Consider the following 16,087-nt stretch of genomic DNA (forward strand, 5'->3'; position numbering starts at 1 on the left):
GATCAAAGACCTAAAATCCTTAGAAAATATAGATAGATTCGAACTCTAAATTCTTCCTATTTGAAGTCTATTTAAAGGACTCAATCTTTTAGATTTTTCTCAAAAAAAATTACTGTCAAAATTCTTTGATTTCTTCCTATTTACTGCAGCTCATCCTTGCTTTGGCTGTCAAAAATTTGATTAATTGCAGTCAAGGATCAGGTAAATTTCTTCTGCAACCTCTTCTTAATTTTTTATAAGCCTTAAGGATGAATTTGCCAAAATTTTTCTGCTGAAATCCCTTGAAAATTTTTGTTTTTCTGACTTTTCCTGTTTTTGTGTTCTGTCCTTGATTTCCATCGCCGTGGGCCATTACCAGTCACTAGACTAAGCCAACTGTCTGTTGGGAATAGTGTCCCAAAGCCAATCGTCAGCCTGTTGACGGTTGTGCTCCTTTTTGTATTAGTACATGAATTATAAATAAATAAAAGTTATTTTGATATTTTTTCATCACAAATGTTTCATCTTCTAATGAACTCCTGTGTTATGGTGAAGTCCTTAGGACTATTTAGACTCGACAAAGGAGGATTTGTCGCTTAGTCCTTAAACATGTTCGCGACCAAATGATATGTTGTTACCAAGGACGACAACGTTTATCGAGCATAGGTCGTTGTGTGCCATATGGGTTGGTTGTCCTCATAACAAAAGAGTGTGGAGACACTGGTATGGCATACAGGTGAGATGAAATGGTACATCTGCACTGAACGTGACCAACTCCGGAGCTATTTATGCTGTCAAGATTTGCTCCGATGGGATATGGGTATAAATGTCCCTCCGACCTGAGACCGCCATGGTGACTTGCAAGCAACTCACTGCACTTAGGCACTGGACTACCCGAATTTCTAATTCAGTGACGGAAGGCTGCTGGGTGTAGTCAAGTACTTGACTTGTCGGTGCGTGTGTCAAGATGGGATTGACCACTCCAGTTTAGGAGCTGTGTACAGTCGTGTTTCAATTTAGCAAAACCTTGGCCAGGGTAGTCCTAGTGAGGAGTCACAGGACTAATTGAGTTGAGCACGATTCGGATGATCTCATCAGGGTTGACAGTTTAACCCTGAGTCGTCCTAAACACAGGGATCAAAAGGGATGAATTATACGGTAACCATATTCACGTAGGTTCTGAATGTTGCGATTGCGATTATTCGACCTATCCGATCGTCGGGTACCATTGCTAGATGGTCACTTCGATTAGTACAGGAATTGGTTCCTGTGCTACCGGCTTAGGTTCGAACCTGCGGGGTCACACACATTAGAGGTTCCTTTCTGATCTGATGGCTGATTATGAGTCTTATCTATCTGGGACTCTATGATTGAGAATTAGGATTCTCTAATCATGAGTTCCACACATTTTGGGTACCGGGGTCAAAATTTTGAATTTCAAATTTTGAATTTGAAATTTGAACTCTGTGATCAGGGTTTCATATCGATGGTCTCTGATGCCTGATTGCCCATCGAATTTGGACTCAATATTTATGAGAGGTTTAATTAGTGATTTAATCACTAATTAGCTCAATTTGATTGAGTAATTATTTTTAGATCAAGTCCAATTGAATTGGATTCAGTTTGGATTGACCCGATTAGGTTAAATGTTGACCTAATCGCTAAGGTAGTTTAGTCCCTGATTTGATCAGGGGTTAGGTTTAGTTAATTCTTGATTTGATTAGGATTTTATTGAGCCTAATTAAGCCTAATTATGTTGGGTTTAATCTGGTCTAATTGTGCTTAACCTATTCTAAACTAGGTTGGCTCAATTTGAATCAAACCACCTTGTTTTAAATTCCCTAAGACACCCAACTTCCTTGCACCCATTTGAAGTCACGAGAAGAAACTTCTCGTAAAATTTTTCTCACGCAAAACCCTTCCCCACGCCCTCATTTGTGCACTATATGGATGGATAAAATAATTAGTTAGCCATTCAAATTCAAAGCATGTTTGAATTTGAATGGATAACTTATCACTTGCCCTTTTATCCTTATCCATTTTGTGCACCACATTACTTACACGAGAAAAGGTTTCTCATGAAATATTTTTCACGCACAAAGAGCCATGCCCCTTCTCTTCTCACGCCCAAAAGGATAGGGATAAATTGGTTTTCGTTTGAATTCAAATTTGATTTGAATTCAAATGTGTAACCTCTTGTCTTTATCCTCTCACGCGGATAAGACACGTTCGACGTTATTTTAAAAAGAAGAGAAAGGTGGGACGTCCGTAAAAATTTTAGGAGAGAAACTTTGGGGCGTGAGGAAGGCTTCTGCATAAGGTGAAGGTCCAAAACCTTCCGAGAGAAAAAGAAAGAAAAGAGAGAAAATTGGACGCAGGGTTTTTGGTGTGTACCCTAGGGTTTCTACCTAGGGTTCGGGAAGTGAGATTGGTGTGCCACGAGTGTCATGAGTCCACCAAATTTTAGAAAGAGATCCATCAGCCTCTCAAGCAACTGTGCAGATGATCCAGAGCATCCGAGAAGTCGGCACACATCGATCGAAGGAGTTCGATCAACATCTGCCATCAAAAGGGTGAAATCATGAACTAGCATTCGTGAGGAGCTGATCAGACGGGAGCTTCGTGTGGATGATCCGCAGAGGCCAGATATTTGTGTGGCTGTGACATGATGATCAGAGTCCTCCGACGGTGATCAGATTGCGGTGATCGACTACCCGCAAAAGGTGATGTGTTCTGAACACAGTACTGTAAAAGGTTTACTGATTCAAATTTGAATTTCAAATTTAAATGCATGCTGTTGTATCATATTTAGATCCTAGTGTAGGGTTAATTAGTATTAATTAATGAGATTAATTAATAATTTCGCTGTAAAATAGTAATTTTGAAAAAATTTTAAAATTATCATTTTGCCCCTGCACTAAAATTTCGCTTCAAATGGTATCAGAGCCAGGTTCTAGAATATGATATACATATGCATGCGTAGATTAAGGTGTAATCTATAAGTTTAAATTTGAAATTTAAAATTTAAAATTTGAAATTCAAAAAGATTTGAAATTTAAAATTTGAAATTTGAAATTTGTTAGAAGTTTCAAATTTGAAATTCAAAATTTGAAATTTGAAATTTGGTTGAAATCTCAAATTTAAAATTTGAAATTCGAAATTTGAAATTTGAAATTCGAAATTTGAAATTCAAAATTCAAAATTTAAAATTTGGTTGAAATCTCAAATTTGAAATTTGAAATTTAAAATTTGAAATTCAAAATTTAAAATTTAAAATTCAAAGATTGGAAATTCGAAATTTGAAATTTGGTTGAAATCTCAAATTTGAAATTTAAAATTTAAAATTTAAAATTTGAAATTTGAAATTCAAAATTTAAATTTTAAAATTGGTATATTTAGATATACATGATCCAAGTAGCAAGTAATCTAATTGGGTTGGTTGCCATGGCCGTCCGGTCATAGGAGAAAAGTAGGGTTTAAAGGCCCTCTCTTCCCATTCGATGGGGTCTCCTATGGCGGTAGGGGTGCCGATGCAATTATATCCCATGCCGATGAAGCAGCGAAAGGACTTAATTAAGAAATTTATCATGAATGTGTTAGATTAGATCTAAAAGAAAATTTATGATTTATTTTGAGTTATTTGCTGTTATGAAATGAGCAATAGAATTGCTGTTTATGAAATATGCTGACCCATTTGTGAAATGAGTTAACACATTTGGTGAACAGAAAATAAAATCTTTCAAATTTGAAAATTATTTTCAAAATATCAAACCCTGACCCATCAGCCCAAGTACTTAATTAAAAGAATTAAGTGTTGTCTAGTAGGTCTAGAATTGTGAATTAAGACCTAAGACAATTGCATAAACTTGTGGGTCAATGGGTTAGATGAATTAGGTCCATAATTGGGTTAGACCTAAGGTTAGTTTAAAAAATGGACTAAATGGAGTAATTGGTCAAATCTAATCAAAAGTTAAATTAGATTAGGTCAAGGATACTCTAGACTCAACTTCAATAGTTGTAGTTGAATGGGTCCATGTCTTTAACTAGACCAAGATGGACTTAATTCATGGCTACGTGGTGGAGCCCTATTTACTAAGTTGATCAAAATTAAAACTAATGAACCGGTTGGTGTCTAAGGTAAGTTCGGCAGTTTTGACCAGTGGTTCTTAAGCGGGAGCTACTCGCATTGATTCGATCATTGACGAGTTAATGGCAAATCCTCACCACTGATCTCACTTACCTGGCCAATCTGGTAAGTTAGATTTTGATTAGATCTCTTGGTGATTAGAGCTCACCCATGTCATTAGGTAAATCAGTGTAACTGATTTAGGTGCTCCTAATGCCAGCTTTAATTAAATCTTTTTTTAATCTGACTTGGTGAAGTCAGTGGGAGGATTGAAATTGGCTGGATGATTTCTTCTCTACTATTCTTTAATAAAATCCTCAAAATTATTAGATCCCTAAAATGATTAAGTTATAATGATAACTAAGTCATAGCCTCCCATTAAGTGAGTGATAATGAGTCCATTAGTTCAATGATTATTGGAGGCCCAAAGGCCTGGTGCTCATTGGCTAATGGAATTATTATTCATAATATGATAATTTGATTGAGTCTTTCTGATGGTGGTTAGGTTGGCCGGCCAAAGTCGGGCCTGATCATTTATTGGTCCGATTCACTAAATTAAGTCATGTTAATGGTTGGACCTAACCAGATCTTTTCAGTGGAGGCCAAAGCCTACTGATTAGGTTCTGGGGCAAAATCAATTACTAGAAGTTGTTTAGAGAAACAACTGGTTAAAATCTACCCATAGATGCACATGGGTTGACCAACCAAAGTTGGGCTCGTGTGTAGTCTGTGTGGATTCTAGTACCCATTAAGGAATTAAAGTAATTCCTCGAATTGGAGGATGAGGCTACCAGTTCGTAAAAATATTGGAAAAAACTTTAGACTAAAATCCAAGTCTTTAGTATTAATTTATGTACTAATAGAGGTCTCATTTTCTTTTAAGCAACTATGGCCACTACCCTGTCGCTCCGGTCATTATTAGATAATGACAAGCTCATGGGACCCAATTTCGATAGCTGGTATCGAAAATTGAAAATCGTCCTTGAGCATGAGCGGATCCTTTATGTAGTAATGGATCCAGCACCTAAGGAGCCAGCTCCGAACTCTAGTAAGGCGATCCGAGACACTTACTTGAAGTGGCTCAATGACCGCACCACCGTTCGATGTATTATGCTGGCAGCAATGAATGACGAGTTCAGCCGAAGGTTTGAGAACGCCCAGCCACAGGAGATGCTTCAAATGTTGAACGACTCCTTTGGCATGCCTGACGACGTTGAAAGGCACAAAACTAGTTGTACCATTTTCAATGCTCGGATGAGGGATGGGGCCTCAGTCACTGATCATGTACTGTACATGATCGAGTTGATTGAGCGCCTAAGCAAATTGGGCTTTTCTCTGCACGAGCAGCTCGGTAAGGATGCGATCCTTAATTCCTTGCCCAAGTCCTTCCTCCCATTCCTTACTCATTTTCGAATGACAAAGCCTGCAGTAAACTACCACGGATTGTTGGGGTTGCTGCAGAACTTTGAGAAGGATCACCAACTCCATAAGGAGTCGGTGAATGTAGTGGGAGGGTCTTCTTCTCGTCGTCAACCCTTTGGGAAGGAAAAGAAGAACAAGAAGAAGAAAAATAAGAAGGTGCAATCTCATGCTGGGACAGTAGCACGGGGTCAGACCAAGAAGCGCAAGCACGACCAGAGCCAGGCGGAGTGCTTCTTTTGAAAGAAGCACGGGCATTGGAAGAGGAACTGTCCTCAATACATTGCCTCCCTGGACCCGAACAGGCCAAAGAAGAAGCAAGGTAATTATATGATAACTCCTTGCAACTTTTCGATTTGTGATACTACTGCCTGGATATTGGATACCGGAAGCCCTTATCATATTTGTAATTCGATGCAGGGTCTGCAGGTCAGTAGGAGATTTGATGAAGGCGAGAGGTTCCTGAATGTTGGAGATGGAAGCAAAGTTTCAGTTCTAGCTTTAGGAATCATGAGTCTTGTAATCAATTCTCGTAATGTAATTCTGAGTGAATGTCACTATTGTCCAAGTTTTTTATTAAATATTATTTCTGTAGGCCTTTTGGCCATGTACAGTTATGATTTTTTAATAAAAGAAAATATTTACAATATCATTTTGAATGGTGTTACAATATTTGTTGGACAATTAAATAATAGAATTTACTGACTATCACAGCCTGTTAATGTGGTTCAAAAATTCGGTAAACGCTCTAGAATAGATAATGTGTCAGAAGTCTACCTTTGGCACTGTAGGCTAGGTCATATCAATAAGAACAGGATAAACAGGTTGGCTCAAGAAGGAATTCTTGAAGTTAGTGATTGTGAATCACTTCCAACCTGTGAGTCCTGTGTTCTTGAGAAGATGACCAAGTCACCTTTTACTGGAAAAGGTGAGCGAGCCAGTGAACTCTTAGGTCTGGTACATTCTGATGTATGTGGACCCATGAGCTCAAGTGCAAGAGGTGGATTTTTCTACTTCATAACCTTCACAGACGACCTATCTAGGTATGGGTATGTCTATTTAATGAAGCATAAGTCAGAATCATTTGAAATGTTCAAACTATTTCGAAATGAGGTAGAAAAATAAACTGGAAAGTGTATTAAAACTCTTCGATCTGATCGAGGAGGTGAATACCTTTCCAATGAGTTTCTGACGTATCTAGGAGAGAATGGAATTCTCTCTCAGTGGACTCCTGGAACACCACAGCATAATGGTGTATCTAAAAGGAGGAATCGGACCCTGTTAGACATGGTTCGATCCATGATGGGGTTTGCTGGTCTGCCGATCTCCCTCTGGGGATATGCGCTCGAATCGGCTTGTTACCTTCTAAATAGAGTTCCGAGTAAGTCTGTAGCCAAAACGCCATATGAGATATGGATAGGACGTAAGCCAGTACTCTCGTACCTTAGGGTTTGGGGGTGTCCGGCTTATGTTAGACGTTTAATTACAGACAAGCTTGGACCTAGGTCTGACAAGTGTAATTTTATAGGGTACCCAAAAGAGACCAAAGGATATTATTTCTACCTTGCTGATGAGCAAAAGGTGTTTGTCAGCCTTAAGGCAATCTTTTTAGAAAAGGAGTTCCTTAGTGAAGAAATTGTTGCCTCTAAAGTCGAACTTGACGAAGTTCGACAGGTGGAAAAACCGACACATGTTACTGAACCTGAACCAGATTTGATTAGATCATATCCGGAGCCCATTGATTATGCACCCTTAAGGCGGTCTGGTAGAGTACCACATCAACCGGACGATACTATGGTTTCTTGGTCCGAGATGGTGATCCTGTCGAACTTGATGAAAACGATGAGGATCCGATCACCTACATGGATGCAATGCAGAGACCTGACTCTGAGAAATGGCTAGAGGCCATGAAATCCGAAATGGAGTCCATGAAAGTCAACGATGTGTGGACATTGGTTGACCCACCCGAAGGAGTAAAACCCATAGGGTGTAAGTGGATCTTCAAAAGGAAGAGGGGCGCAGACGGAAAAGTGGAGACCTATAAAGCCCGTCTGGTTGCCAAGGGATATCGTCAACGTTATGGTATAGACTATGACGAGACGTTTTCTCCTGTGGCAATGCTCAAATCCATTCGGATTATGCTTGCGATAGCTGCCCATCTGGACTATGAAATCTAGCTGATGGATGTGAAGACAGCTTTCCTAAACGGAGAGCTGGACGAAGAGGTGTATATGATACAACCTGAAGGGTTGACATCCACAGATGAGTCTAAGGTGTGCAAGCTACAGAGGTCCATTTATGGACTTAAGCAGGCATCTCGGAGTTGGAACATACGTTTTGATAGGACGATCAAAACGTATGGCTTCGTTAAGAACGGAGAAGAGCCCTGCATTTATAAGTGGGCTAATGGTCCAGTAGTAGTATTTCTTGTATTGTATGTAGATAACATCCTGCATTTATAAGTGGGCTAATGGTCCAGTAGTAGTATTTCTTGTATTGTATGTAGATAACATTCTCTTAATCGGGAATGATGTCCCTGCATTACAGGGAATAAAGATTTGGCTATCGTCACAGTTCTCCATGAAGGATCTGGGAGAAGCTTCCTACATCCTAGGGATGAGGATCTATAGGGATAGATCCAAAAAGTTGCTTGGCTTATCCCAGTCCACGTACATTGATACTATGCTAAAAAGGTTCAGCATGAAAAATTTCAAGAAAGGCTATCTACCGATAGGCCATGGAATTTCTCTCTCGAAGAGGGATTGTCCGACAACACCTCAAGAGAGAGAGCGTATGGGTAGGATTCCATATGCTTCGGCAGTGGGATCTATCATGTACGCCATGACATGTACACGACCAGATGTGGCATACTCACTAGGGGTAGTGAGTAGATACCAATCTGATCCAGGAGAGAATCACTGGAAGGTTGTTAAAACCATCCTGAAGTATTTAAGAAATACTAAGGACCAGTGGCTTATATATGGTGAATCGGACTTGAGACTTATAGGGTTTACAGACTCTAGTTTCCAGTCTGATCGCGATGATAGCAAGAGTGTGTCAGGATTTATTTTTACCCTTAATGGTGGGGCTGTCTGCTGGAAGAGTTTCAAGCAGCACACTGTGGCTGATTCAGTATGCGAAGCGGAGTATATTGCTGCATCAGATGCTGCCAAAGAAGCGGTGTGGCTGAGGAAATTCATCATCGAGCTCGGAGTAGCACCCTCCCTTGTTGGTCCAGTTCTGCTCTACTGCGACAGCTCTGGAGCCATTGCTCAGGCGAAGGAACCAAAGGCACACCAGCGGACGAAGCATATTCTGCGCCGCTACCATCTCATTCGGAAGATCGTGGATCGAGGTGACGTCGACCTTCAGAAGATCGACGGGAAAAAGAACCTGGCCGACCCATTCACTAAAGCCATTGCGGTGAAGGAGTTCAACGACTACAAGTCAAAGATGGGTATTAGATACTGCACCGATAGGCTTTAGGCCAAGTGGGAGATTGTTGGGAATAGTGTCCCAAAGCCAATCGTCAGTCTGTTGACAGTTGTGCTCCTTTTTGTATTAGTACATGAATTATAAATAAATAAAAGTTATTTTGGTATTTTTTCATCACAAATGTTTCATCTTCTAATGAACTCCTGTGTTGTGGTGAAGTCCTTAGGACTATTTAGACTCGACAAAGGAGGATTTGTCGCTTAGTCCTTAAACATGTTCGCGACCAAATGATACGTTGTTACCAAGGACGACAACGTTTATCGAGCATAGGTCGTTGTGTGCCATATGGGTTGGTTGTCCTCATAACCAAAGAGTGTGGAGACACTGGTATGGCATACAGGTGAGATATAATGGTACATCTGCACTGAACGTGACCAACTCCGGAGCTATTTCTGCTGTCAAGATTTGCTCCGATGGGATATGGGTATAAATGTTCCTCCGACCTGAGACCGCCACGGTGACTTGCAAGCAACTCACTGCACTTAGGCACTGGACTACCTGAATTTTTAATTCAGTGACGGAAGGCTGCAGGGTGTAGTCTAGTACTTGACTTGTCGGTGCGTGTGTCAAGATGGGATTGACCACTCCAGTTTAGGAGCTGTGTACAGTCGTGTTTCAATTTAGCAAAATCTTGGCCAGGGTAGTCCTAGTGAGGAGTCACAGGTCTAATTGAGTTGAGCACGATTCGGATGATCTCATCAGGATTGACAGTTTAACCCTGAGTCATCCTAAACACAGAGATCAAAATGGATGAATTATACGGTAACCATATTCACGTAGGTTCTGAATGTTGCGATTGTGATTATTCGACCTATCCGATCGTCGGGTACCATTGCTAGATGGTCACTTCGATTAGTACAGGAATTGGTTCCTGTGCTACCGGCTTAGGTTCAAACCTGCGGGGTCACACACATTAGAGGTTCCTTTCTGATCTGATGGTTGATTATGAGTCTTATCTATCTGGGACTCTATGATTGAGAATTAGGATTCTCTAATCATGAGTTCCACACATTTTGAGTGCCGGGGTCAAAATTTTGAATTTCAAATTTTGAATTTGAAATTTGAACTCTTTGATCAGGGTTTCATATCGATGGTCTCTGATGCCTGATTGCCCATCGGATTTGGACTCAATATTTATGAGAGGTTTAATTAGTGATTTAATCACTAATTAGCTCAATTTGATAGAGTAATTATTTTTGGATCAAGTCCAATTGAATTGGATTCAGTTTGGATTGACCCGATTAGGTTAAATGTTGACCTAATCGCTAAGGTAGTTTAGTCCCTGATTTGATCAGGGGTTAGGTTTAGTTAATTCCTGATTTGATTAGGATTTTATTGAGCCTAATTAAGCCTAATTATGTTGGGTTTAATCTGGTCTAATTGTGCTTAACCTATTCTAAACTAGGTTGGCTCAATTTGAATCAAACCACCTTGTTTTAAATTCCTTGCGACACCCAACTTCCTTGCACCCATTTGAATTCACGAGAAGAAACTTCTCATGAAATTTTTCTCATGCAAAACCCTTCCCCACACCCTCATTTGTACGTCATATGGATGGATAAAATAATTAGTTAGCCATTCAAATTCAAAGCATGTTTGAATTTGAATGGATAACTTATCACTTGCCCTTTCATCCTTATCCATTTTGTGCGCCACATTACTTACACGAGAAAAGGTTTCTCGTGAAACATTTTTCACGCACAAAGAGCCATGCCCCTTCTCTTCTCACGCCCAAAAGGATAGGGATAAGTTGGTTTTCGTTTGAATTCAAATTTGATTTGAATTCAAATGTGTAACCTCTTGTCTTTATCCTCTCACGCGGATAAGACACGTTCGACGTTGTTTTAAAAAGAAGAGAAAGGTGGGACGTCCGTAGAAATTTTAGGATAGAAACTTTGGGGCGTGAGGAAGGCTTCTGCACAAGGTGAAGGTCCAAAACCTTCCGAGAGAAAAAGAAAGAAAAGAGAGAAAATTGGATGCAGGGTTTTTGGTGTGTACCCTAGGGTTTCTACCTAGGGTTCGGGAAGTGAGATTGGTGTGCCACGAGTGTCGTGAGTCCACCAAATTTTAGAAAGAGATCCATCAGCCTCTCAAGCAACTGTGCAGACGATCTAGAGCATCCGAGAAGTCGGCACACATCGATCGAAGGAGTTCGATCAACATCTGCCATCAAAAGGGTGAAATCACGAACTAGCATTCGTGAGGAGCTGATCAGACGGGAGCTTCGTGTGGATGATCCGCAGAGGCCAGACATTTGTGTGGCTATGACATGACGATCAGAGCCCCCCGACGGTGATCAGATTGCGGTGATCGACTACCCGCAAAAGGTGATGTATTCTGAACACAGTACTGTAAAAGGTTTACTGATTCAAATTTGAATTTCAAATTTAAATGCATGCTGTTGTATCATATTTAGATCCTAGTGTAGGGTTAATTAGTATTAATTAATGAGATTAATTAATAATTCTGCTGTAAAATAATAATTTTGAAAAATTTTTAAAATTACCATTTTGCCCCTGCACTAAAATTTCGCTTCACAGTCACCACTGGGAACTGACCCTCTAGCCACAGGGGTTATCGGTTGGGAGGAGGATCTCTTAGCTTCGGGAATAAGGGAAAGAAGAACTTTTCTACTTCATGAAATAGAAAAAGAGGACACATGTCCTCTATTCCACGAGGAAAAAAAAGAAAAGAAAAGAAAAGAAAAGAGAAAAGAAAAGGAAAAAGAAAAAAAAAATTCTTCTCCCTATCTTCTCTCTCTTTCCTCTTTCCACTTTCTCTCTCTATTTTCTCTCTCTTTATCTTCTCTCTCTAGATTGTTTCTCTCTCTTTAATATTTTTCTCTCTCTTAGATTTGTGAAATCGAAGATGTGTCTTCCATGATTAGTTTGATCTTATCTTAAAAATTTAATTCAAAAAATACACCCAACTTTCAATTCGATCTTAAGTGAGATTTTGATTTAAGATTTTATTTTGATTTAGTTATGAATTAGAATTAATCTAAAAATATAATTTTGAATAATAGATTTTGAAGAATTTTTTCAACGTTAATCGATCTGTTCGTTCAGTATTCTATGAAAAGTAAGTAATGAATCGTCTTTTTGAGATATTTATAAAACTATATTTTGAATGAAAAGTAGTTTAAAATTTTGAGATTTTTTTGGAATACTATGATTTATGGATTTATTATAAAGCATACATAGAATTATGACTTATTTGTTATGTTGATATATGTTATGTTGCAAAAGTGCTTTGATATGGATCGAATTTTATGCTCTTAGCCTAATTACTATGTTCTAAACTTTAGCAATAGGGATTATACATTAGACTCTGGATCCTACAAATGAAGGTTATGTATTGGTGCTCTGGATCTTGCCAATGGGGATTATGCATTGGATTCTAGATCCTGCCAATGGAGATTGTGCATTGGATTCTGGATCTTATCAATGGGAGTTATGTATTAGTACCATAAATGAGCTCACTGTTTCTCTTCTAGGGTCTGCCACAAGGATAAGTGTGGTCATAATTTAGGCTGTTGAGCTATATATATTTTTAATTCAAAATGGATTTAAAATTATACATGCATATGAATGTTGAAAATATTTGATTTATTTAAATAAGCATGAAATATGTTCTTATGTTTATTTATGATATTATTTTTGAATATTACATCTTATAATAATATTTGAAATGTCTAAGTTGAAATATTTTTTACTTACTAGACTATCAAGTTCATCACCTCTCTCTTTTATTTTTTTGAGATTCAAATAATTGATTACGAATGTAGACATTATTGAGAAAGAGTTTTAGAGGCGAGATTGGCACTATCAATTTTGTGGAACTTAGATTTAGTTTTTTTGTTATTTTATGAAATTTTATTTGATATAAGACATTTAAATTTGGACACTATTTTGATTAGTTGATAAATCTAAATTTTAAATTTTAGTATTTTAATTAATATCACTATGTTGTTTGATATCTGTTTGAAATGTCTTATATGCTTATATAGAAAGTTCTCATAGGTATGCAGTGGTTGCTATGATCCTCGACTTTGATCTTGGATTAGAAGTGTGATAATTAATAAATCCGATTCGAATCCACAAAAATATGTCTGATCGAAATACCAACATATAGTCTGATCATCGGATGATGACAGCACTCCTGAGCTCTTTTCAATTTTTTTATTAATTAATTTCTTCCCTAGCTAGTATTAGTTTTAATACTTTTACTGTCAGACTTTTTTTTATGTTAATTCCAAAAAAAATAAACAAGTTAATTCCAAAAAAAAGTGCCATTTAGTAAAGAATAAAAAAATGAAACAAGTATTCCTCTGACTAAATCGATATTATTTTTAGGTTGGATTTGGTTGCTCATCTTTGATATTGATGAGATGAGCTTATGGACAAAAATTATGCCTGGAATGGCATATCGTCAGGCATAACTGAAAATTAAGTAAAAATTTGCATTAGGAAACCCTCAAATACATATAGTTTGTGATAAGTAATATATTTTTATATTTATTGTAGATATTTTTTGTAATTTATGGTGCTAGCATCTTCTGAAAAACTTAATTTCATAAATAAATTAATTTTTTTTATAAAAATAAATAATTTTAAAAAAATATGAAATTAGAATATATTTATGAAAAATAGATGTTGATTTAATTAAGCAATTTAAGCATCAAAATAATAAAAAAATTTTGAAAAATTTAATGCATTATTTTTTCTATTTTCAGGCACAAATCGGAGCAAAAATCAAGTGAAAATATTTTAAAAATAAATTTTATTACCTTTGGTGTACGGTAGACCGACCGCTTGGTCCACAGATTCAGGGACGCAGTCCACAGGAACAGTTTCGCGGTCTATGGCGCGGTCTATGGACGGACGGAAGCTTTTGCACATGATCCGACGGTCCAAATTCAAATCGAACCAGATCGGATGGCTGTTGTTCATTGCCGGTTGAAAAGAGAACTTTTGTGTGATCAGATAGCTGAAATTCAATCCATCATGCGATCCAACGGTTAACAGCATCCCCGACTTTGTTAAGGAGAGAAAATGCGCCATCTGACAGTCAGATCAAATCTGAGACCTGATTCAATAGATGAGAATATTCCCGACCTTGATAAGGATTTAAACAACTATTTTTTGGGCTAATCTGAGCGGTCCATTGAAGATCTAATGGTCAGAATTAATTTATACGAGTATAATATGATTTTTAAAGATTTTAGGACTCCTTTTGTGATCAGAAAAAGATAAAAAAATTTACTTATAAATAGGAGATCCGGGAATAAGTGAAAGGAGAAGATAAATTCAGTAGAAAGTTATGAAAAAAATAGAAAAAAATTATAGAGATTTAGGGACCCAAGAAAAAGAAGAAGAGAAGCTGGTTCGCTCTACGGAGTATGAAAAAAGAAAGAGAGGTCATCAACCATCTTTTTGATAAGGCTGGGCTAATCAACTTCAGATTCTTGTTACAATTTTATTTTTACTTTATTTTATTATTTTTTTTAAATTTTTTGTATTTGAATTTTAATTCTAGTTAATGAAAAATTTATTTTCTTACACTTTAAATTTTATCTTTTATTTTTTGTAAATAGATGCTAGGATCTAGTTAGTAGATCTTAGTATCAATTTATTTTATGCTCTTTAAATTTTTGTTATTTATTTTATTGCAAGTAGGATCTAAATAGTAGATCTTAGTACCTGATTTATTTTTCATATTTTTAATTTCTATTTTCTGACTTAAAATTGCTTTCTTCAAAACTTTATTTTTTTTATAAAATCAAAGATTTCAAATTAAAATCCTGCCTTCTCTGTGGATTCGATCTGACTCACTACTTTTTACATATTTTTAATTTTTATTGAAGTCAGAATTAGATTGATAATCACAGTGTCCTAACGGCAACATCGCGAATATATCATTTGCTTCACTCTTAAACCTTTTAATTACATTAGGGTTTGTTTGGTTTGCAAATTTAACCAGAATGAGAATCGAAATGGCTATATCTTCTGATATATTTAGTTCGTATTCAAAATTAGAGTGGAATTTGAATACCGAAAAAGAATGGAGATTGTTGTATTCCGGGAGATTAGGATATTTCCATTCTCTTTGAAATCAAAATGAGAACAGCCTCCCTCCATCCGAATAACTAAAATGTGAGTGACTCATTCCCCCTCAAACTTTGTGATCTTGATTTAAAGAGAATGAGAAGATTGGGACACATGTGCTCATGACCGGCGAGCACTTGGGCTTGCATGGTGGTTGAGATGGAATGGAACGGTATAGATTAGGAAAGTGGAAAGGATTTTGTAAAGACTTAACAGGGAGTGGATGCTATGATCTTTCAAAACAATGTATTAATGCCATAAATAAATAAATAAAAACTAACTAACAACGTCTGATGGTAGATCGATCGTAGGATCATATTAGGTCAGTACTTATAACTCAAAAATATTAATTAAAAAATTTTAAAGTTGAGAAAGTATAAATACGAATAGATCAAAGTAAAAAAAGATGTTTCTACAAATTTTTGAAAAAAAAAAAAACAAGTTTCAAAACAGGTAATGAGTTTCAGAAATAATAGGTTGCAAATAAGCAATCCACCAACTAGCAAGATCTTGCCTTACAAATAAATCCACAGGGATAATCATTCATGAGCCTGACTCGGAATCAACTCAATAACAACTCGGTAAAGCAATCATGACAGCACTTGCTACTTTCCTATGGTATTATGATGACCTTCTGGTAGCCCAATCCATGCAACTACTAAATACACACTAAATACAATAACATAACAATGGGATGCAACAAGAGGGACAACATAGAAATTGCTTTTTCAATTGTTTAGAAGCCTTGTAATAAATTGTTTTTTTTTTTTCTTGTTAACATGTCCAGAGAAGTGCTGATTACTCCAATGTTTACTCCATGGCGGCAATGCTTGGTTATTCCGCAACAGAGGAAGAAAATTAGGATGGCCAAAATTAAGATCATCAACTTCATCACTGCATTTATTGCTAGTTTAAAAATGTTTGGTTGATTGATACAGCGCCTGACAGCATAAGAAACATG

At 37.2% G+C, this 16,087-nt stretch overlaps 1 protein-coding gene across 7 annotated transcripts in view; it reads left to right on the forward strand.

Moving 5' to 3' along the window:
• The window catches only part of LOC105033603 (lysine-specific demethylase JMJ18), a 99,605-nt gene that overhangs the window by 11,858 nt on the left and 71,660 nt on the right, over positions 1–16,087 (forward strand). The window lies entirely within an intron of this gene.

Source organism: Elaeis guineensis, chromosome 2, assembly GCF_000442705.2.
Source record: "Elaeis guineensis isolate ETL-2024a chromosome 2, EG11, whole genome shotgun sequence".
NCBI lineage: Eukaryota > Viridiplantae > Streptophyta > Magnoliopsida > Arecales > Arecaceae > Elaeis > Elaeis guineensis.